This window comes from Platalea leucorodia (genome assembly GCF_965183815.1).
Source record: "Platalea leucorodia genome assembly, chromosome: 7".
NCBI classification, from domain to species: domain Eukaryota; kingdom Metazoa; phylum Chordata; class Aves; order Pelecaniformes; family Threskiornithidae; genus Platalea; species Platalea leucorodia.
Window position 1 is genome coordinate 69,121,305 of NC_138829.1, and position 25,723 is coordinate 69,147,027.

Consider the following 25,723-nt stretch of genomic DNA (forward strand, 5'->3'; position numbering starts at 1 on the left):
AAAAAAAAAAAAAAAAAAAGGAACCTGCTTCTGCATATGCTTCCCCTTCCGTATGCACTAGAGAGCGAGCGAGCAAGCAGGATTTCCAGCTTAAGATGTCTTTCTTCAGTCTTAGCCAAGAAGCAGATGTAGCTCAGTGTGTTAATGACTGATGCCCTTGGATACGAGCCTTAGAGAATCAAGCTTCTTAAGCCTTAATAGCTGCGAACAGGACAACGATGCTGGAGCAGAAGGAGAAACGTCCACTGACAGCAATTTTAAATCAAAATAGGCCAGTGGCCACAAAATTTCCCGGCTCCCCCAGTGCTGATCATGAAAACCTGGGGGGGGGGGGGGGGGGGGGATAATAATAATAATAAAAAATCTCTCAGCTGTCAGAGGGAAGGGAAAGCAGCGGCCGCCGCCTCATTTTCCCCTCCCGGGGCTCCGGCCCGGCGCTGCGGGGCGCGTCCCGCGCCTCTCCCCGGAGCCGCGGAGCGGGGACCGGCCCGGGCGGGGGCGGCGGCGGCTGCTCGCCGGCACCGTGCGGGCAGGGCCAATCCGGGGGCCGCCCTGCCTGCTCGAAGCAGGAACGAAAAAAAAAGAAAGAAAGAAAAAAAAATCTCTCTCTCTCCGCAGGGGGAGGAGCGGCTTCAACTCCTGCGGCGGGCAGGGAACTCGGCGGCAAAGCGGGGCTCCGGCGGAGGAGGGATGCTCGGGGGGCTGCGGGGGGGGGGGGGGGGAGTTTCGTACCGGTTTCTTTTTGAAATTTAAAAAAAAAAAAAAAAAAAAAAAAGCGCTTTCAAATAAAAACACCTGGAGATGAGTCATTGTTCGTTGCTATTCGGGAAAACTCCCGCTGCCAGCATCAACAGGAATTTGAATAAGCACAGTGAGTAATCCAGCCCTATTATAGCAACACTTGGCACTTTGCTTTTAGGAGTCTTTCTTTCAGTGTCACAGGTTCTTCCCCACGCTGCTCTGCAGATACCGTGATCCGTTACAGCCCCCAGATCTCTCATTCCTGCTCAGCATTCCACATTTCAGAGCTGCACATATCCCTCTTTCCGACCAGGGAGCACCATCCTGGACCAAGGATTAGCAGCAGGGAAACTCAAGGCACCGAGAGATGCCTTCGGACTCGTAAGGGGGTCTTAGCACCAGGATTTACAGTACCACAACACCTAATTTTCAGACAGCCGAGGGCTTTGAGTTAGCACATAGGCTTCTTACATTTTATACAGGGAGGGGAGGGTGCCTCAGAATAATATTCGCAAAGCCAACACGAGACATGGAAGAGAAGGGTGCATTTTAAATCACATCCTCATTGCAGCCCCAGGTATTGTGTTATGTCTCAAGTAGGGGCATTTCCTTCAGCTCCTTATCCTCACCTCGCCCAAAGACCGAATCCCTATACCACCGCCTGGGTGGCAAGGACAAGAGCGATCCCAGCAAGCAGAGAGAAGCAATGAACCTGCCCTTGAAATATGTGAAATACACGCTGGGTGAGCGTCCAACCCGTGGAGCTACCTGGCCGGAGAGACGAAGCACAGCCCCACCGCCCTGCCCCATCCAGGCTGCGAGCAGCGCTCCGAGCAGGCAGGCTGAAGCACGCTCCGCGACCCATTCTGAAATGGGGAGCTGGGTCCTGCCTATTTGACGCCCTGACTTTTGGGAAAGTTTTAAATGTGCAAAACCCAGGTTTTTACATCTGAGACTCTTTCAGATAGAAAAATGAGGCATTTCTGGCTTGTAGGTGTCTCCAGGATTAGGGAGCAGAATTAGGATAGCATTTTAGGAAATGGCAATCGGATGAGACCTGCATGCTGGATCCTTCTTAAATGACTTATCCAAGGTTACATAGCGAGTAAGTGGCAGAACTGGAAATTAAAGTCAGAACTCGTGTTCTCCTCATTATAAAGTACTGTTCTTCCTCAACGTCGCAATGTAAAACGGTCTGTCTCCGTTAACCGAACACAGTTTCAGAAGACATTAGCCGTACTATGTGGGTTTTTTTGTTGTTGTTGCTGGCTTGGTGGGGGGGTTCTTTGCCTTTTTTTGGAGCTATCTCACATTAACTAGATTATTTAAAACCAAAAGCAAAGCCTGGACATGCTATCACTGCAGTCTGCCATCTCTCCCGCTTAGCCTTGCCCCCTGACTGCGTAATTCAAGTTCCCACAGCACACGTGAAGCTCACGTGTTAACTAGAATTTTGGTTGTTGCTGGGATTTTTCAGCACATCTGCTTTCACATGTACCAACTCTGCAGGCTGCTTTGGATTAACTCAATGAGGGCATTATTTTTGTTATTGTTTTTATGAGTAACTGCTTTCACCCTGGTCTTTTTATCCATTAATCTCAGATTGGAAGCTTCACATCTCTCTTCATCCATCTGACTGGGACAGATCTTCTAATGTTTACTCCCCTGTCATAACACCATGCACAGTGTCAGCTTAAACACAACAATATAGAAAATTTCAAAGCCCAACAACTCGATGAAGAAAGTCAGATTTACCATACGAAAGGTTTGGTATTTATGGGAGCAGAAATGCTCCGATACCATTTCCATTGTTCAGTGCTGAAAAGTCAGCCTTGCTAGCTAAAAGAAGGTTGGGCTGAAGTATGAAAAAACTTGAAAAGGATCCAAGTCTGAAAACAAGGCTAATTTTAGGTCTGTAATAAAATATAGTAATGTTTAAAAGCTATTAGAAGATCTAATTGACAGCTTTATGTTCTGTTCTTCACTTACACGTTTTATGAGGTTCAGGCCAGCAATCCCAGATGCACAGACCTTGCCAGTTTTTGTTGTTCTGTTTTCATCTTGGAAAACTGGCTAGGTTACAGGATACCAAAACAGACACAAAGTTAATTTCAGCAAAAGAAAAGGATTCCTTTCATTGCTCCTTTAACAATTATTGAACCTGATCCTTTGATGATGGTGGATTGAATATTCCTTAGCTAGAGGAAACGACTTTATTTCTCCGTGTGCAGTCCTGCCTACTGAAGTGAAGATCATGTCTTCTGAATACACTCAGTCTATGCTCCTGCCAGTTATTTTGCCGGATCAATTACACAGACCCCTTCTTTACCAAAGCTTAATGTGAATTCCTGATAACACATTTGAAGAGTGACCTAGAATTACTGCTTCTCTTATGAACTCAGAAAAAACAGCTATTTAAGAGAAAAGTTTGCATTACTAATCCATTGCCGTCTAATACCTGGGAGTTCTTATGTTACGCATATTTTGCTTTATACATCCAAACACTACAGCATAATGCCACTGAAATGCAATATACCGTATCCAGTGGCAGTGCAGCCGTACCATGAGGTCATAAATTGTTAACGCATCGCATTACAGGCTATATCCGCAAAGACAGGCAACAGCAATTTTGGTCCATCTTTGGAAGTGACAAGTTTTTTTTCTTAAAAAAAAAAAAAAATAAAAAAAATATATATATATATTATTGATTTTACCTGGGTTTAAGGCTAGGATTATTAAAAGAAACTACTTCCCTTGGACAGTCGATGGGATCTGGGAACCTATCTTCCTTACCTTCTTTGAAAAGCCTAACCAGTTTTCCCTTCCCCTGTTTGAATCACCCAAATTTCTGTACCTAAGCTATGAATAAGTAATATTAAAAAGCAGGCAAATTATCTAAACAAAAAGCAAGAGCTTCATTCCTTCCTGCCACAAATGTCGGATGAGCCACCAACCAGGGGAACGTTCCCTTGCAGCTTTGAGTTTGATGAGTACCTTTGCCTGAATAATCACAACATCCCTCCTTATCCGCCTGTAGTCCCGTGGGCATCCAACCACTCCCCAAATGGCGGAATATGGAGGGAAAAATGCTATAAACAAGCATTTCACTTCCCTGTTAGAAAGAGGAAAAAAAAAAAAAACCAAACCCATAAAAAACCCTAATGACTTGGTTTATAGGCCTGGTTTTTAAGCTCGGGAGATGCCATTGCTCAGGATTCAAGCTGTGGCTACTTAGCACCATGCAGCGTCATCTCAAGTGCCAAGACTCTGGTGTTGAGAACTAGCTTAATATTCTCAAAATTTTAGTGAGCAGACTCATGTGAACCAGAGACCGCAACACATCAGTGGAAACTATTTGAATACGCTGTAGCTGAAGAGCTTGTAGGCAAGTCAGCACATTGCCCAAAACAAAGCCAGTAAACAGAACAAAAACCAGGGTCCGCTGCTCTTGAACAGATGATCTTTATGAATGAGGTGAATGTTTCTGGAACAGTAGAACTATTGAAGCTGCCTTCACCACTCACACACTATCAATTAACAACTGAAGAGGGTCTCTAGACCCAAGTGGAAAGAAAATGCCTATATAGATTGCATGTGGGTATTGCAAGTAAAATTAAAAGCTTTATGAAATGTAGGAAAGGATCAGAGAATCAGACCTTCCTTTCAACTTGTGGTTAATATCTATCCTCAACGAAGCCAAATGTTATATTAGTGTAAGTGTATTATATCAATTAGAACACCTTGTTAACTGGTCTGGTGATTCAGAACTGCTGATGGAACTAAACCCTGAAAATACCTTGATCAATGCTACCCTTGTCTTTTAGGCTTTACAGGTGTATCTGAAATCTCCTAGTTTTAAGCCTAGGTGAATATTCCTAAAACATCACCATGTACTGTCAATATCGGAAGGCTTAATTCTTCTTACAAAAGCATTCGCATCAAACTTTACTACTGCCAGGCAGCCAGCTGTCCTATAGACTGTGGGCATATTCAGCCTTGGCACAACTCCATCAACTTAAGTGAAGTTATGACAGGAATAAATATGGGCCTATTTTTGGTACTGCAGACATTTTGCACCTTCACATCCATCGTTTGTCCCTGATCAGCGTATCGAATATGGAAAAGCTTGATCCTGTCTGCAGATTTACGTTACCATGCCATGAAAGAACCCATAGAGGTGTAAATGGGATCAAGCTCCTAATTTTTTGTTATGTTCCCACAAGAGGAATGGTAGAGGATAGAAAAGAGGAATGTGGGTAGAAACATTATATAATTTGGCATCCTCTCAACATAGCAATTATAATCTGTACATGCGAGTTCTTTATATAGAGCAGAGAGAAAAGGAGGAAACCTTGGTTCTGTTCCCAGTTCTTTTCACAGAAATCTTGTCTGCATTACACTAATTCTGATCTAAAATCCCTTTTGTAATCCCCTGACATGTTTCTAATTCACACTGGGTTTAATTCCACCCCATTTTATAACAGTGTCATGTTTTAAGAAATACACAAGCTAAGCTCCACCTGGACAAGAACACCCATTACACTCCTTTTCAGAAGACACATAGAAAGTTTCACTAGCCACACTAGTGCTACAGGCAGACGCTTTTGCCTGGTGACACAAAATGGCACCATTTTAAATGAGCATCTTCTGAACAATGCTCGTATTAAATCCTGTTTCTGTACCAGAACGTTTCATGGTTTTGTAAGGTAAGCATGAACGGTAGGAGCTGGCATCACAACTGCACTGAAATAATTTGCCCACCTCATTCCAGACTGGTATATTTTTATTTCCTAATGCATTTATCATTGGACTACATGGCCATTTTACATAATTCTAACTCTGGTAGTGCTTCACTCAAAAGCTACATAAGTTTCTATTGTCATAGCAAATGCATTTTGATCAACATCACATCTTTGATTTCATTACGTTTCCATCGCTTTGGGATCTGTAGCCATATCAGTTTCTCAGAATCTAATAAAAATTGGGCTCAGCTGGCTGGAGACAGACATACTGAGAGGGGTTCTGTGATTGACTTTAGAAAGGTCCATCTCTCTGACTTCGCATGTAAAGTTCATTCCTCAGACTTAAATTCATTAGGACCAGGGGTGAAAGGGATGAGGAATGCAAGAGCTTATTTCAATTAATGCTTTCTGCAGTGTTGTAAGATTTAGATGCATATTGTATGTCTATACTGTAGTCGCAGCAGTGACCACTGTGTAATACATACGCGCGTGAATAATCTTTACGATCCTAAAAGACTAGCTTTGTCATGCCAATCTATAGCTCACCTCAACTTATTTATCTCTCAACGTCTGTGATCATAAGAAGATGCATCGTCTTTCCTTGACACTAACAGCACCTGGAATAAATATTTCAATACCATTTTAGAAAGATCCTTGCAAATCGCATCTTCCCAACAGAGATGTCCGTCTGGGTATTATTAATCTATTCATGTGTCCTTTGTTTCCACAAGGTTAATAGTACTAGCTCCTATATTATTTTATGCCTGATTTCACATTGCCTATGGCGTCATGTATTTGGAAAAGCTAAGAAAACATCTGTGACTAGAATCACAGTAACGGGAATATCACAGAAGGAAGGTGACGATGATCCAAATACCTCAAACTACTCTTGACTTTAAGAACCATCAAGTTAAGATGAAAGATGAAGAGGAGGGCCTAAAAAGATGCTCTCTTCCCTGTGCTGTTATTCTCCCTTCCTTCTCAAGAAGCAGCAGGGAAAAAAAATCCGCTACTTAGAAGCTAACAATCTCACACCACCAGGTAGTCACCTTCTGTAACCATGCTGTCCCTTACTGGCCCATTTCAAACACACCTGCTCCATCACCTGAAAGGGCTGTCGGAGCCTAAAGGTAGAAACCATCTGAGAAGCGGATGGGAAGAAAAGCCTATATTTCAAAGTCTTTATTTCAGCTGGATCTGCTTAAGCATTCCAACCCAGCTTCAGCTGCCATCAATCTCTCCCACATCAGCAGTTTTGAACAAACACGAATTGGCCAAATTATCATTAAGCAACTTCAGCTATTTTGTAAGGAGCAAAGTATCACTATTCAAACTAAATGGTGAGAGTCAGATTTTCACCTGCTCTAAATCAATGTAGTTCCTCTACAGCCAACATCAGAATTTGACTTCCAAATTAGAAGTATTTATCAAGATCCTCTTTAGATAACTATTCCAATCCTAACCTATACTCACATTATCTCCCTTCCCATCAGTACACATTCCCAATCAATTTATATTAAAAAAATCCTCTTGTATACTGAGCCCACGCATCCAGCTCAGTTGATGATGCACAGCGCAGTTCTGGAGCCACGGAAGCGGTGCTGGTGGTGCTCACCAACTGCCAACTAGATATCCGAGAACAACAAATATCGTCCCACACTTGCAGCCTTTGCCAAGTACGCTTCACAACCAAAGTCTGCAGGCAGCCGCTCTTCCCTAGAAGCCAAAAAAAGAGAGCATTCCCACAGGGCAACCATTCAGGAGCGGTTTGCTGCTGGAGGTCACCTGCAATGCACCATATAATGTCACAATGATTAATTGCAATGTTATAAACACCAGCTATTTCTGAACGTGTTAGCAGGAAAAAAAAAATTATATATAAACCTAGATTGTTCACAATGGTATAAAAGGAAGCATAAAGTGCTTAGCACAATGCCCCACTATGCATGTTGCCTACTTCCACAGCCCCTTTAAAGAAAGATTGGTCCTGATTTGATGTTTACGGAAAATAGCACATCCTCAGAAACTAAAATTTGGGCTACACTAATGGCCCTACTGAAATTCTTAAGTCAAAAATTTCAGTGAAACCTCTTCAGATTTACACAGACATAAGTCAACCTTCAGCCCAACAGCCATGACCATTCTTGAGAGTCAACATCCAAAAAAACCAGTTTGCCACCTCCGTCTCCAATGTGAGGATCCATCACAAGGCAATCTGAGGACAATTACCCCATAACCCATGGAAAAACAACAGGAAGTACTGATTCATTTTGTATTTAAAAATCATGTGTACATTTGAGGGAGAGGTTTACTTGCAGCTGCCAAACATCACGCTCAGTTTTAAAAGCGAAATCTTCCAAGATCACTTTGCAAGCAAATGTACAGCAAAGAGTTACTTGTTAATCGCCCTAATCATCTAACACAGCAAACTCACAACTGGAGTGCCGCAGGGCCACCACGCAGCCTCAGGCATGGCAATATCAAAGTTCCCTTCTCAAACTTCCTTATATTTCCTTTGTTGTCTCATTCTCCCATTAGCAAACTGATAACAAACCCTCCTACTGTTTTAATACTGATTTTTCAAGCTTTTGTAATACCAGCCATCCAAAAATGACATTAAAATAATAACTGAACGTTGTCCTAATATTTTGTTCCATACCAAAACAAAGGAGGTTCCCAGTGTAATGATTAATGACATGTTTGTTGCCTTAAACAGCTTTGATATTTCAACATTTACTAAATTTTACTTTTTTAAGGTGACAGGATATTATTCTATCCTAAGGTTTCCTGCCACCCTGAATTTTACTCGTGATACTGTATTGAACTCACACTGTTTAAAGCTACAGCATAAAGACCTGACAGCATTGCATTTACCTTACACACCCCGTCATGTGATTTTTAATAATGCTACTCTCGGTGTTTGGAATATTTTGGGAAGGTGTCAGTGTCAAAATACCACACAGCCCTAATATGCTGTATCAGCCCAAGGAAGATCTGGCTGATGCTTATCGTTGGAAAACAAACAACAAGCAGAAGGTGTAGCACCAAGAGATAATTTTTATGTATTTCATGTTTCCTCTTGCCATTTTAGTAGTAAGATCATTGTAATATACAACCTCTTTTTTACATAGATGGAATTCAATTGGTGGAATGACTTTCTGCATTCTGGAGACAAAGTCACCTCCTGTATGAGAATTAACATGAGCTTTGTTTATTCCAGCAGTAAAAAAAACCTGTATTCAAGCTAGTCCCAGTTTAAAACAAAGACAACTGCTTGGGAACTCAAATCACTCCACTGTAAAAGCAGCAGTAGTCAATCACTCCTGTCACAACATTAGTATATTATTGGTTGTTGGCGAATGGGTCAGCTTGTCGTAGGCAAAGTACTTATCAGATGCTCTGTTTCCTTCTACCCCGGTTGGCACATGAAACAACGACGTTACAGATGCTGAAAGAGATGCTGCTGAATTTCAAAATACATCCATCTGTTTAACTTCCTAAAATGACTTTAAAGAGCTGGATACAACAAACACATCTGCTACCTCAGCACATTAAAAAAGATCATCTGGAAAATAACTGGCAAATTATAAACCTTTTCAGATAGCAATCCACAACGAAGTTTCAATACACGTGTAACATCTGTTCCGCCTTCAATGATACCTCAAGGCTTTGCACCTCTGGCTTCCTGAAGAATCGAAGCAAGTCCCGACCTTAGTCATAACCAGCTCTGTATCTCCTTATCTCACTGTTAGAGTTTGTTTAGGAAAACGTTACTGGGCATCCATCTATTCAACCTTGTCACCCCCCAAAAGAGCATATACCACACCTGCTGTCAAACACGATCCAGTATGGAGCCATACACCAAGTCCATTTGTTAACAGAAGGACTTCAGACAGACACCCCCACTGGCAGCATGGCGGCAAGGAGTTGTTAATGAGCCAGTCAAGAATAGGAGATGACAACTGTATTTCTAAGAAGTGAAACAACGTTAATTTTAATTGAGAAGAAACTACTCTAGTCCACTGTCACTATACAAACTGGAGTGAGCTCAGCAAAGGTCAGGGGGACAGTGGGGCCTGGAGCACATACCCTGGGAGGAGAGACTGAGGAACGGGGCTCATCCAGCCTGGAGGAGAGATGGCGTTGGGGGCACGTAACAGCAGCCCCTGCTACCTGTGGGGAGGTTATCGAGAACACAGGACCGGGCTTTACACAGCAGTGCCCGATGGGAGGATAAGGGACAACAGGCCTAAGTTGCAACAAGAGGTTCAGACTGGGTACAAGGAGAACCTTTCACTGCGAGGACAGGCAGGCGGTGGCGCAGGTTGCCCAGAGAGGTTGTGCAGTCTCCGTCCTCAGACGATTTCATGATCTAGGTGGATAAGGCCTTGAGAAACATGGTCTGATCTCATAGCTGACCCTGCTTTGAGCAGAAGGTTAGACTGGAGGGCTCCTGAGGGCCCTTCCAACCTGAATTACCCCAATGATTCCTCAATAAAAGAAAAGGTGAAATGAAAGATAAAATAAAAAATCCATCAGGATCCATTGGAAGAACCTAAAGTGGAAATCAGCTATAAACAATAATCTGGTCCATCACAAGAAAATGCTTAGGCGGGAGGTCCAGCAAAAGATACCAGCAGATCAAATTTTAGGAAGAAAACCATAGCACATGTTTGTGATTTTTCTTTCAGTTCTTCTCCCACATCTCTCACAAACACAAATGTGTTATTACTTTGAGTTATGTGAACAGATGCTTACATTTGCAATTTACATTAACCTAGCCTGCATTAACGGTGATTTCGACACAAAATGCAAACAGCAATGCATTTTTTCCACCCTAGGGTATAACATATGTGTAAACCAGGACATCTCAGTAAGTTCCTTTGCTACCTACTGCATTCTCAGTAATATTCTTAAGGTATCCCCATTTCATCTGCAGAGCACAGGTAGCGAGCCGGCCTAAGATAAGACAGGAAACACAGAAGTCTCCTCCATGGATCGGTGGCCACCAGAAAGGCTGGTAAGAATGCATCGAGATACTGGAGATCGCACCCAAGGAGTCTGCCGCATCTACTCGAGAGGCGAGGAGAACGTACAAGAGAGGTGCTCTGGCTAGCTGCACATGAACCATAGGCTGAGACAGACTTTCAGTAACAGAAATTAGTATTTGATACACAATATTAAAGCAAAACCTTTGAAGTGCATCACTTCGCAGCAGCACTAACACCGTTCTATATGTATATAAATGAGAAACAAAATTTTCTTTGCTGTAAATAGCTTGTGCAATTAATAGCAGTTAGCTGTTCCTGTCTTTTTCCAATTACAGACTCAGGATAAAATGGCATATTAAGTTACCTCATGCAATTCTGGACCACCTAATGTTAGAAGGGCAATTTGAGGATGAGCTGCTACTGCTAATTATCAGAATTAAAAACTGAAATAGCAATGTTCGCCTTTAGAAGTGAGATGATTTCCTATCTCAGGGATAACTTTCCATTGCTCTCCTCTGCCAACAATTACCAATTTCATCTGAGGATTCCTGGACTGAAACTTTGAACTTAGAAAATGCCATGATACAGAAAACCTTGGAAAACATTTTGGGTCACCATTTTGGGTCTTTTAAAATAAACTAATTTATTTATCCTTGGCTAATTACCTTTTAGTCCCTCTGCACACATGCAAAATACTTGTGTTTCTATTTTGTCTTTTCTTTTTCATTTTCAGACAGCTGCATCCGCTTCCAAAATCATCATCATGGTTCCACCATGATGTTAGGAAAAAAAATTCTTCTGGACAGTATCGCTGCTAGCACAAGAATAAAAAATTGCAACCGTGTATGCATATGCATGCGTGCACATGCACACGTATTGTGAGCTGAATAAAAATGTGGTGATGGCCTGTGAAAACCTGAACAGCATTTCGACGTAAACAGGAAAAGGTTCAACACTATTTGCAGCACAGCATCACGAAGCCAATTCCAATTTCTTTTACACTGTGCTGAACAAGCATTTCCAATTCAAAAGAGTAATTAGCATGCCGTATAAAAATTAGAGCACAAGCAAATACCAAAGCTTTAACCTTGCATTAGCAAAGATCAATGAGAATTCATCACTGTAAGCCCACCACGAGCACTTGCTGCTCAGACACACTGGGAATGCTGGGATAGGCAGCGCTGCGCCTATGCCACTCATGTTGCTCATAGGAAGCTTCAAACCCCCTCAGGGAATAATTAACCATCAGGTGTAATTTTTATAAACACCATTATCATCACTTTATTAAAGCTGACTGAGAGTTCCCACTCTAATACCTCGTTCTCAGCTGCTGATCGTTTTGTCAAACTTTAATAATCCAGTATGAAGCGTACAACGCCAAAGCCTACCTCAGGCTAAAAATTTTGGAATGTTTTAGCCAAAATGCCAGAACCAAGGTAGAACAATCCATCATTACTCAACCACGTACAAAAGCACCAGTGACCTTTGCTTTAACAAGCTCTGGCACTCCAGAGCTTTGAACAAGAAACTCGCAATTAAGCAAGATAGTCACATTTGTGCCAGAAATAAGTTTAACGTGGTTTCTCTGAAAACGCACACAACACAGCCAATTTAAAGGTCATTTCATTTTACACATGCTCCATAAGAATATTTAAATTCAGCAGCTGAGATCAGCCAAGTCCATCCTCCTGAACGCTGCCCCTCTCTGCTCCCACAAGTGCGGGTGCTGCTCAGGTACCGGAGCCAGCGCTGAACTGAAGCACTCGCCAGCCCAGAGGGACCAGAAGAAACACACTTCTCTGTAACTGGTATTTTGAGTAGTGGTATATAAAAAAATCTCTCCTTCCAGTAGTGCCAGCAACATTCCTGTTGGCTCACAAGTGCTATGAATGACACCACTACCTGTGCCTAACTCAAAAGCTGAGTTGGACCACAGCAGAATGAGCAAACTGGAGCAAAAGGAGGAATAGTGCCCCTGTATTCGGCACTGGTGAGGCCGCACCTCAAATACTGTGTTCAGTTTTGGGCCCCTCACTACAAGAAGGACATCGAGGTGCTGGAGCGTGTCCAGAGAAGGGCAACGAAGCTGGTGAAGGGTCTGGAGCACAAGTCTTATGAGGAGCGGCTGAGGGAGCTGGGGTTGTTTAGTCTGGAGAAGAGGAGGCTGAGGGGAGACCTTATCGCTCTCTACAGCTACCTGGAAGGAGGCTGTAGCGAGGTGGGGGTCGGTCTCTTCTCCCAAGTAACAAGCGGTAGGACGAGAGGAAACGGCCTCAAGCTGCGCCAGGGGAAGTTTAGGTTGGATATTAGGAAAAATTTCTTCACCGAAAGGGCAGTCAGGCCCTGGCACAGGCTGCCCAGGGCAGTGGTTGAGTCTCCATCCCTGGAGGTATTTAAAAGACGGGTAGACGTGGTGCTCGAGGACATGGTTTAGTGGTGGACTTGGCAGTGCTGGGTTAATGGTTGGACTCGATGATCTTAAGGGTCTTTTCCAACCTTAGCGATTCTATGATTCTATGAATCTAACGAGAGGGGAACATAATGAAGGAAAGAAGTGGGGCTGAGAGCATGGACTATACTGGGAGAACATGGAGATGGAAACTGGTTCCAAAGAGGAAGGTCTGAAGAGCAGAGCCAACAATGGGAACAGGACTGGGATGAACGCCCAGGTATAAAAAAGAGATAGCATTAGGATATGGAAGTTCTGAACCTATAAAATACCACACAGTGTATGCCCCAAAATCAGGTTCCTATTTTATGCACAAAGTTAGTAAAATACTCATTTTTCACTTTCCCAGTGTTTCAGTCCCTTATCTACATAACAGAGATTATACCATCCCCGTAATCCACCAAACCTCATCCAGAGATGAGGTGACGGTACATTATTGCCAATACAGTATTCAGGTATTGTACTGATCAGCACTATTCACTGGGAAGAACCCAAGAGGAAAACTCCATGGGGGCGCAAGGAGGGAGGGAAAATACGAATTTTGTGTTTAGAGAATACTTTAGTTAAGTACAATAAATAAAGCTTAGAGTCTCACACTGTTCTTTTTTAATAAAATGTACTAGTAAATAAGTGCTTCCTAACTCACTGCTGTATAAGGCATATGAAAAAACAGCATATGATCATGCCCTTAAAAACTGTATCATCACGAAAAAAAAGATTTTATGTCACAAAATGCAAAAAGCAGACACCTAGGACATCTTGCTTCTGGCATTTCCTGAACTTTGGATCCTTAACTTTAGTGTTTCAGCAATCCTAGTAGTCTTTTAGCACTTTTTTTTTTTTTTTTTTTTTTTTTTTAGGAATTTGATATTTTTTCCCAATGTATATTAGACAGCATACCAAAGAACTTCAGACCCTTGCACAGAAGATTCACAGTGACTATTCGTTACCTGGGAAGTCATCAGAGCTGCACACAGCCCACAGGCCCCATCCCTGTGCCCCACACAAACACCCCTGCAGCCTGCCCCTGCCCTTCCAGCATAAGCGGGATGCACGCCCCTCTCCGATCATCACCCCGCCGTAGGCATGCCAGCAACCCCGAGGTCGTCATCTTACAGCGATGCCGGGATAAGTCCCACACGCGTGCCTCTCTCTAAGGTCGTCATCTTACAGCGATGCTGGGCTAAGTCCCACACACCTCTCTTTCTCCAGGGAAGGAGCAGGCACAAGACCAACTCTCACAGCCATCTATCTGAAGAGAGCGAGAACATATTATCAGCTCAGCTAGGATCACCACCCAGCGGTGCAAAGACACCAGCTGTAAAAGGCGCGCTCCAGCGACCATCACACCCTTCGCCGCAACTTCCCTCCATCAACTGACAGCCAAGCCTTTTCCACACGTACGTACAATGTCACCCGCAAATGGGTCACCAAACCTCTGACCCAGTCTCAGCAGCAGCCAGGCCTGCTCCACATGACAGCCTGGCATCTAGTCAGCCAGGCTTGGCAGTCACGTCTGCCACCGGCTTTCTGAATAGCGAGCAGGCAGGGGGAACAAATAGCAGATGGCTTTCCCTATCTCCACAACAATTTAATCGCGGTGGTCTTGACGACACTGACGTGCTCCATGCCATCTACAGCGCCTCGCCAGCCGCGCTGCAAGGTGAGCGAGCTGCTCTTTTCCAAGGGCAGCCCTTGCGACCGGCCAGGCTACAGGGCTCAAGAAGCATTTTAAGGATCTGCAGCCAGGACACAAGCTACGCTTAGTCAGCTTGAACTTCAAAATGAGAACGGAGCAAGACAGATCTGACCAGTTCAGGAAAAAGGAAAAGCACTTTATATTGCAGGAGAGTTGTGACACTGGAAGTCAAGAGCATGGGATGAACGCCCAGCGCTGCTGCCGAGTCCCCCTGCAAACGCAGGCAAGCTGGCCTGACAGCTTGGCAAATGCCTCAAATTGGGCTTCCCAAAATAGAAACAAATAAAATTAGTTGCTGCTTTGGAAATGTATTTCTTCGTTTTCTTTTTATGAACTGTAAAACCAGATAAAAATGTCTTCACACTGTCCAGGGAAATGTGACAGCTATGTTAACAGGAGGCCCTCAGATATTGAGATGTTACCAGAGAGAGATTTCATTTAAACATGGAAGTAATCTCCACTGTGTAGTTCATGCTGATCTACATTTGTGTAACACACCTAAAGGCAGGCTCCTCCATGCTAAAGGGGATGCGGAGATGCCTTTACTGATATGTGGGCAAATCCAAAGGGAAGGCAAAGGCAGCAGCTATTCTCCTAGTCAAGAGCAGAAATTATTAAATGTGTCATCTTTTACCAGCTTCAATTGGAATTCGGAAACAAACAAAAAAGTTTCAGTTGGTCATGGTTTGGGCTCCTTAGCAAGACAAAACTAAAAAACCCAGAGCAGCACAGTTGATTTTTTATTTCCAGAAGGGTACAGCTAACATCAGTCCTCTAGGCTAGCCTACAAACAAGGGTTCTGTGACATATCTAGGGACTTATACACATGGCTGCAGCAGCAGTTAAACAAAACAGCTGTAATTATTTCCAAACCTGTATAAATCACACCAGGGGAACAGTTGGATGTGGGGACAGAGAGCCAAAGTTTGACAAATGGAAAAGACAAAACCATTGGAAAAAAATCTTTGGGATGTGTAAGCAAGCTAATGAAGAGTAGAAATAAATAAATAAAGTATAATAAATAGATTATATATAAAAATATATACAAAGCAATCTAAAATAACAGCTTTCTCTTTTGATGTGAATATCTGTTTTGATTTCATGCTTACAGCACTACCGAGTCCCAAACAAATCAGATGAAAAGTGGAGAGGGTTATGCAGATAACGTTGTTGAGGGAAGGAAGAAATAAAGGAAGGTACTGTTTATCTTTCCTTTTACTCTCAGTATTTTGATTCCCTGCCCCATAAACAGGAGCGTGAGGGAACTCTAATGCTATTTGTGACTTTGAAAACTTAGTTCTGTTCCCCCGATCCAAAAAAGCCCACAAAACGTTCATCTTCCTTTCCATATTATGCTTTACCACCTAGAGTCAGAGCACAAAGGGCAGCGGTTTCCAATATGCGTGTGTGTACACAGGCACACGCACACAGGAACCTTTGCGTGGCAGAGCTGTGCTAGGAGCAGATAATTATGGCAAATAAAAGGCTTCTCTGAATATAACAACGTGGAAGCAAATTCAATTGCTAAGGACATTGGCTGAAAACAGCCCTTGGAAACAAAGAACCAGCCACATTACAGCAATCTTTCATACTTGTATAAAATAAGTAATTGAGTCATGGACAGGGTAAAGCCTGGGAGCACAAAGAAAGATCACAAGTCAGAGCTGGAAACTGTCCCAACGGTCCCATATTTCAGCTCCCTCTTTGCTTGCTATTCTTCCCACTCAGGGTTTAAGCATGGCACCGAAGCTCGTTATTAGTCGGTAATCAAGGCCATTAGAGCTCTTGAATTCAACCTGAAGACGTACTCAGCAAAACCTGGCAAGGAAGCAATAATGATCCCCTTTGAGTAATCAGAGTATGGCTTCATAAGATGCTGATAGGAAATGGTCCCTTTTTGCCCAGGGGCCTGCAAGAGGGCTCGCTTGAGAGAAAATGTTATCTTACACACTATAAATACATGAAAATAAGATTAGAGGCAACTGTTGTGACAGCAATTAGCTTACCCTGTCCATACACCCCCTCACACTCTGCCCAGATTTTTAGCTCACCAGTGGCTCAGAAGCAAGAGTGACATTGCCAAACCTCCTACTTCTGCGCATTTCCCATCCACTTCGGTTCTCCAAGGAATGCCCTCATTCTCACCTGACTTCACTTTTGCTATCAGATATACAACCAAGCATCTCTCCACTATTTGTGAACCAATGCAGAACAGGATAGCTTGCTTACTGTCCTCGTTTAACTCGACGACGTTGCAGCAAATGTTAATCAGTAGCAATGTTAAGACAAAGCTAGAGGTTTGAAGCATTTCCACTGAAAATTAAATGTACTCACTTGTCAATGTTAACTCCTGCACTATTACATATTATTTATAATCCTAAGCATTCTGTAAGATAATTGTCTGCATTCATTACTTCCAGTAAGTAAGAAGCTACTGAGTGGGAGAGAAATAACCATTTTTACGTTACTCTGGGTTTGGATATTTGAGACGGTTATTTCCAGATAACCCATTGGTTATTTTTATTTATACTGCGTGTAGTTGCCTTAGCCATGAATGAAGATCCAAACCTGGTGCCAACTATAAAGCAGCTGCTACAATATGCAAGAGATGCATAAGGACACACTGCAAAATGTGACTACTAGCCATAAAGCTACTGATGGGCAAAATATGGTCTATTTACTTCTTAAAGAAAAACAGAAAACGTTGGCATGCTAGCTTACCTCACAGTCCAAATTAGGCTGGGTACTCTCAAGAGCTAGGGATAATGTATTTCCCCTGGGATAAAGTATTTTAAAATATAGATAACAGGAGACAAAATCCTTGGGTAGCAACTCCCAGATTTGAATGAGGATGTACAGAAAACCTAAATCAAGACCTTTGTGCTTCCATTAGTTCTTTTACCTCAGTCTCTGGAAGCACTTCACAAGGATGACTCAGTGTCTGCAGAGTAATTGTTCTCCTCAGAGATGTCCTTCATGCGATATAGCAAGTACTGAGTGATGGAGTGACAGAAGTCTTACATTCTTCGTACCTGTTACGAAAGGGCTGACCTCTCCTGAGATGCCTAAATTACGGCAACTAGGGAGGTCTAGCTGCTGCCACCCTTGAGCAGCACCAAGTAGCCCGAGGTCACGGTGAAAGGGAAGGAGGCGGCAATGCCATGCCCAGATTGCATGCCCATGTCCCAGCCACCTGTGCAGAGCAGGGGTGGAAGGCTGTACCCTTCCAGGGGACAGCCCTGGCACCCCGCAAGTCCACTCCCACGCATACCCCCACGCCCAGATGGCCTCCAAACGTCCCTTCCAACAAAAATTATTTCAGGATATTAGTAATTAAGCCACAGAGCCCAAATCTCTGCCTCCCAGTCAGGAGTGCAAATCCCTGTCTTCTTGTAAAAGGCAGAGAAAAAAAAAAGAAAGAAATGCATCCCTCCCAAAACAAAAATAATCGTAATAAAATATTCCTGTTCCTACAGCATGTCACCTAAGCATGAGTGCCCACGAGTTTGTTCTGCTGACAGCTCTGTGCTTACACCTGCTGCTTTTCCTCGCCCTGAGTCTGGCAGGCAACGAAAGCAGGAATGGAAATCATCTGTGAGCAGACAAGCAGCTGAAATTAATGGGAACGAGAGAAGCAACAGTGCAACAAAAGGCACGGACAATGTCATGGGCAAACTAAGAGCTAACGTTTCCAGCTCATCACACAGCAAGCTCTGATGTCGGGATTTATATTTTGTTGTTTGGTTATGATTTGGAAGATGGCACTGGGAGTGCAGCAGTTCAGAGGAGGGGAGAAGGCAGCTACAGAGCTTCAACCCAGTTTAGTGATGAGTTCCATTAAACTGGAGAACCTATCATTCAGGAAATCTTCTTTCCAAGATACTAATTTTAGGATACATCACCATATCTACCCTGCAAATCTATGCATTGAGGAGCTAATTGTTTTCCCTTCAAACCTACTGAAGTGAGGGAAGAAACACAGTGACATGCAGCAGAGAATTCTCTCAATTTCTCCCCTTCCTGGAAAGAGAAGACTGGGCAAAAAGATAATCGGATAAATTGAACTGTGTTAGAGACAGGGACCAGAACTTAGTAAGCCCTCAGGTAACCACTTGCATTTAAATGCCTGTAGCAACTAGTAAGCTCCCAGCAACACGGACATTAAACAGCCATTTCTGAAGCCTAGAACTGAAAGACAAGGGCTTTTTGGCTTGCCTGCTTGCTTTTAATAATGCATATACAATCCTTATATTCTATAATTTACAATTTTCTTATCAAGGTCCTTTACAAGAAAATTTAATAAGAATCTGCATGTCCATCCCATCTCATGCTGCTGACTCACAGGCAGGACTGACACACTGGAAAGACTGACAGTCACTAGGCCCTGCTGTGTGCCCCCTCCCTAACGCACGTCCGACTGACTCCAGCTTCCCATAAAACAGGCCTTGAGTTGCTGCAGTTCACAGGCAAAGCAAAAATCAGCGCTGCTCTAAACTGGAAGAGCCTGCTCTGAACTGCAGTGGTCCAGCCTCTGCCTCTCCACCTCAGCTGCCCCACTGCGAGTCAGTCCTGCAGTCGTGACCCTCTGCTGCTCCCAGCATAAGTCACCCCATGAGTCACAGCCCTCCGTTAGCTGGGACATCCCCAAATCTGCCGAAACATGACCTGCTGTTTTCTGAGGCTGCCAGGTCACCGTGACAAGTTACTGGAATAGCTGAATCACCCGTTTTCCAGCACAGTCACTGCTGTCATTGTCCCAGGTCTGAAACTGTCCTTGCCTCGGCATCTCACCATGTCAGCCTGTGCAGAGCCAGCATTTAAGCTTCTGGCACCCGTTGAGGCTACATGACTGAGGGAAGGCATTCGGAGAAAGGGTTGTGAGCAGAGCTTTGTGGGCAGGGGGCATCACCTGCAAAATAAGAAGTCCACCAGACTCCAAAGAAAAGGCAACAGAAAGCCAAACTTTACTATGAGCACAGATACTCCTCCGTGTCTGTTAAAAGCAAATTCTTACTAATGGCTCTGTTAAATTTCATAATTATACCCCTAGGCTGGGCTTTTGGGAAGGAGGCAAGTCACAGTTATCATGATATCTCAGCAGTCTGTGACTGACACGGCCCTGATTCACATCTGAGGCTGACATCTAGCTATAAGATCAGGTAAGTACAGGATCAACACAAGAGGTATCAAAGGAGATGAATCATAGAATCGTAGAATGCTTTGGGATGGAAGGGACCTTTAAAGGCCATCTGGTCCATCCCCCCGCAATTGGCAGGGACATCTACAGCCAGATCAGGTTGCTCAGAGCCCCATCCAGCCTGGCCTTGAATGCTTCCAGGGATGGGGCATCTACCGCCTCTCTGGGCAACCCGTGCCAGTGTTTCACTACCTTCAACATAAAAAATTTCTTCCTTATGATGAGCTATTGTACAGGACCAGTTCGTCTCTCCATCAAAAGCAAAAGATATTTTTAAAAAGGCTCAAGAACCAAAGGACAAAAAAAATCCAAGATGTAACCTTTTTTTTTTAAAAAGTTCTGCTTTTAAATCCAATGTTATGCTGAGGAATAGTCTCACGGCACTGAAATGACTGAAAATGGTACAACTGATAAATATACACAGACCTCCCTTTCATACACACAGTTCTGTACCAGACCACACAGGTTTGTCTAGTCCTACCTCTAGTCCCCTTGCTCTTACTACTTAATCCCCAGATAAATCTCTGATCCTCATGCCATGCTGTCATTAACGAATGGCATGAGGCTGGGTTAATGTTTCTTTTCTTTTCTGGCCTGCAATAATACAAATCGCACCTTTACAGACTCGATCGCCATTTGTCCATTTATTTCTCGATGCATTTTATCCAGGCTTGCCCAAAGGAAACAGGCTTCCCAGTTTTGCTTCCTGGCAGATATGAATAGTGAAGCGATTCAAACATCAGGCTCTGAATACTGTAAGGAAATGTTTCAATACCGGTAATTTTTGCACCCAAGCTGAAAGAAACAGCATGAAAAACACTTATTGCTAGAGTTTTGCAAAAAGCGTGTCTTTTCTCCACCACCCTCACTGCAAACTGTATATTTTGGGCCTAGCCAGATATTTACATTGCTCTCAGCAGGTATCTTCTACACTGTAACTCAACCTCTGCTGAGAAGCTAGCTGATCTCGTGTCCCGTGTTACAGCAGTCGCTATGTCAGCCAACTGCTCTCATCAACGTGGCACAACAGAACCAGCGCCATCACGTTTTGCAAGACTCCTCCTTCCTCCCCAACAGCCACGCGAGCAAAGCTTCGCCCCATCGCGCTCCTCAGAGCCAGGCTTGGAACAGACTCCTTCCAGGGGAAGAGCAATGCGCTAGTTTCTGCAACTTAGGAAAGGATGATCAGTAAACGTTTAAAAAAAAAAAAAAAAAGACCATGCCATTATAAATAGCCATTTTGGGGCATAAGCTGGAGTTGGGCACATCTTATCTTCATAAGCAACATACACATTCGAGAGAAAATCCGTAAGAGAGATACAAGTCTGGCCAAAACTAGGGAGGGCCTTTGCTAAGATGACAGGATGAGGCGCTTAAGCGTATGTATTTGAAGATGAGAAGGCTACAGGGGGGATCTTCTTGCGCTGTATAAGTACCTTAAGGGGGATCACAAGGATCTGGGGGACGGATAAATTTGAACTAAGCAGCAACAGAAAAACATGTGGACAATCCTAGGATTTAAAATAGAAGTAATTTATATTGAACAAAACTATGGTGATTTATCCCAAGTGGGCTGCTATCTAGCCATATGGAATTAATTGTCCAGGAGACCTCTGAAGCATATAAATAATGCAAGAGCCAAGAAAATAAAAACAGATTGCTTGGATACCAGTGATATCTATGGATATGTAAGGGATTAGATGCTTAAACATGATAAACATTATGTTTAGCATCAGTAAGGAATATTTTTTTCCTTTCTCAGGTTACTACAGGGAGTTGGGGAGATGGCGACTTCACAGAGACTGTAAGAAAAAAAAAATTGATATCGTCTTGATAAATGGATGATGTGGAATATTTTTTCTAGCGCCCAACAGTACACAATAATTTCTAACACACGTACAAAAACATCAAGGACATACTTATCGCACCATTCTTAAATGACAGAATGGGAGAGCAAGAAGTTAAAAGTGTCTCTTGCCTGCCTGTCAAAGTCTAACCTAAGGTCAGCTCAACACAACAGGAGTTTGTAGGTGAATGGCACAGAAGTGCCATTATGCTGAGAGCCTATTTCAGTTATAAAGGCTTTAAAGAAATTTCTTCACCAAAAGCTGATTCCACCAAGGAGGCAGGATGGGGAAAATGCCACGTATCATAATACAACGCTATGTAAAGTTACCCAGCGTTGGTGCTCAGTGATGCCAGCTCCTGTTGATGCCCTCAGACAGCGCTGGGGACCTGAGCTAAGGCATCCTGCCAAGAATCGGGGTACGGCACCAGCCGGAGCGCCGGGCGAAGGGACCCCCCCTGGTTCCTGGCCCCTGCAGCTACCTCTGCGCTTTGGGCCCTGCCCAAAAATCCTGCAATTCTGTTCCCAACGTACTCTGAAAGCTAGAGCAGCATAGGTTAAGTGCTTGAAATCCAGGATTTCCCCTTGCTCGGAAAAGGAAGCAGAGGAGAGCACTAACAGGCGTCTCACAGGGGCTGGGATTCAATCACCTAGAAGCTCTTATTTCTCTTTTACTGGCAAGTTTGCACATGGCTGAAAGAATACATTTTAAAAGGAATGGCTAGATTTCAGATGATGAGATTTCATACAAAATGTCTCTTATGAAAAGAGCCAAAGACAAATCATGTCTTAAAAAAAAACCCCACAAACGCCACAGAAAGTGAGGCCAGTAGGAATCGGTGCCAAATTCAGTCAGGCCCCAGGTTCGCTCTCCCCAGTGCAACCCTTTGCAATACGCAACCATCGCTGAAGTACACGTAAGCCACGCTCAGAGCACGGCAGAAGACATCTAGCCCCGTTTCCACCATCTCTGCTGCCGACTGCCAGCAGAGACAGAGCTGAGCCGACATGGAGGATTGCTGGAAGTTATGCCCACCCGTCAGAAAACAATAAACGATCCTGCCTCAAACCATCAGAGTCTAAGTGCATGAAACAAATAGGGTAAAGGAGAGAGGGAAAGGTATAATCCACCAGAAAGCAATTGCAGCAGGATTGTGTACACGATCTGAACGGGTGTCCCTGGCGAGGTGCTGGCAGCGGGGGCTGCTGGGGTCTCTGTGAGGAGAGGCCGGGGCCGCCCCGTGCCGAGTACGGCCGGTATCGCCCTGCATGTTTAATGGCAACTTGGAAACTAACCCTCTTTCAGAGAACTGAGAAATTCTTCAGAAATTACAGTTACCTGCATCACAGCACATCCCATACAGCAAACTGCACGCGAGTGAGAATACTGCCCCGGAGACACTCGTTTCTTCAAGAAACGACCTTAATTTTTCCTTCCAGTTTTCCAGACTGAAGTGCCACGCACATCTTGGGATACAGAACATCTTGACCTCGTTACCGCTGTGCCGGATCAGCCACCTCTAAACATTATGCTCCGTATTTGATTTATTTGGTGGAAATGTTGTGCTGCTAATTGCACACCAGATGTGAAGTCCGCAGTAGCAGCGACAGGAGAAGTAATACAGGGAGTCGTGTGAAGCTCTCCCTTTTCCTCTAGGAAAAGCCGTATCCCTCAGACGTGCTCACAACCCCACCTGTCTCTGCCCGCTCCTCGTCTCCTGCGAGATGGCTTCTGGCCCGGCTCGCCACAGCCACCGCCCCGGGGCTGGGGGTGCAGGGACCCCGCGCCATGCGAGGCCGCCCCACCGGCGGCAAAGGTGAGGGCAGGCCTCGGCCTCGGCATCCGCATCGGCACACCCTTCTCCCTGACCTTCTCCCTGACAGAGTGCTGCTCTCTCCTCTCCAAACACCACCACAGCTTCATCAAAACAGCCCTCGTCTCTGTTTAATTGCACCTTGCAAATGTTCTTAACGCATTTTTACTGGACACTACATGTCCAGCCTGTGTTGTTAAGTAAAAGCAGAAGAAATCTTTAAGCCTATCATTCTCCCTCTCAAAAACCCCAACAGACTGAAAATATTACAAGCCATGTGAAGAGCAACTCGCTGGATACCTTTCTTAAGGGAGACCCTTGCCAGTGGCCAAAAGCTGGTGTTTTTATTTTTGTTGGACTGGAAGATTTACATCAGCTCCTTGACACCCGTTGAGATGAAATTTGGATCTGCTGCTGCGGTTTAATCTCGGGTGCCTCGACTTTCCCGTACTAAACAGGAAGCCTTTGTCAATATAATACGATTTAAGCGCTAGCCTAGCTAGCCTGTGCTGTGTCTAGATAATTCAGCCTAATGAGGGATTATTTCCTGTGTTCGTGGCTGACAATAGCCGAAGACATTCTGGGATTGTGTGGTGATAAAAACTGAGCTATATTAAGCTGATAGAATGGCCCTATTAATGTTAAATACAGAGCAGAAGAGAGAATGGATACCGCCCTGCACCCCTCAAAAGTCATTGAGGTTTGTGTCTGAGCCAGGAAAAAAAAAATACAGGTTTTCTGAGTTTAGGATTGATATCTTAGCTACATCCAATAACCTTACCTATATGTTAAAATGCAGAGGGGTATCTGAAGCAACGGACTAGCGTGTAAGTGTGATTGCAGGCTAATGGGAATCCTGCTTTTGCCCTCAGTGGATGCGGCTGGACTCAAACTAATCCTATTCATAATACACAACAGCAAAGGTCAGTGCAAACAAAAGATAAGGATCAAATCTCAGGCAAAACTAACGGTAGCTCCTTGGCAGTTTCACCCCCGGGGAGCTGCTGGTCTCTGGAAGAAGCAGGTATGTCCAAGGAGTGACATACACTCTCCTGCAGTCACCCGGTGGGTATGAGGTAAGGTACAGAGTTTCCTTGCTCCACCACAGGGAGCTGAGCCCAGACCTGAGCCAATGGATTATTAATATCACAGTTTCATTCCTTTTCCAATTTCAGAATACGGGCCACAGGCTTACTCCTTCAGTTATCCAGTATCTTAGGTGGATATCATGGATGACTGACTTGCTCACCAGCAACTAAATCAAGGCTTAACCCAATATGCTGTAGACTGGAGCATATTTATAGCCTTTGGGATATAACAATGAACTATTCCTCCGTGGAGAAGAAACACTGATGTCCGCTGTGTTTGAATAAGAAACATGTTCCTGTATAAACAAGTCTGTATGTGCCAGATGAAGGAAATGAAGAGTGGCGTTCTTGTTATAATATCATCATTTAAATATGCAGATTATTAAAGCCAAACCAAATACTTTGTTTATTCTCAGACCACATATCCTCTTCACTCGTCTTTACTGGGCAGAGTTAGAAGCCTGCCTATCATTTCTATCTGTATTGCTATTCACTTCTGCAAAGAAACAAATGGAGAGCTCCACAAGACGTGGATTAAAAAAAATAAATCTAAGCTTTGCAATACAATCTAAACAGCATTATTGGGCCACCTCTTTGTACCCATCACAGTGTTTTTCAGACTTGTATGAGCACGATAAGATCTTCAGGTCTACTTCGAAGGGAATCAGAGAGGGTCTGATGGCCCAGCCTACAGCCACGCAGCCGGGCAGCCCTATTTAAAAATATATGGTTTACTTGAGGCTAACCTAACAGGTTAATTGGGACAGGGAAACTGCAACAGCCTAGGCACACACATGATTTCATCTCACCTGAGGTATACCTGATACTGAGGTATATACTGAGTATACCACCAGCTGATGGTATCAGCTGGTACTAGGCAAAACTGACACTAAAAATAAAAAAGCACCACACAAGCTTAATTTCTTACCGTATTTTTGATCGATATGACTACTTCTTTCAACCGCGCAAGACATTTTCTCGTACTTTTTTTCTGCAGTTTCTACTCATCATTCTCTATTTGCTATTTCCTAGGCAACCCCACACTAGAATTTCAATAGTTTGAAGGAACTTGCAGGGTTCAGTCACACAAGGCAGACTGAGCTGGTCTATAATCTTCCTGTTGCTGAAGGAGTATAGAAGTGTGAAAAGCAGAAAA

At 43.8% G+C, this 25,723-nt stretch overlaps 1 protein-coding gene across 1 annotated transcript in view; it reads right to left on the bottom strand.

Moving 5' to 3' along the window:
• Window positions 1-25,723, bottom strand: part of NAV2 (neuron navigator 2) — a gene marked incomplete at its 5' end in the record, with an annotated part of 427,505 nt that overhangs the window by 229,835 nt on the left and 171,947 nt on the right. The window lies entirely within an intron of this gene.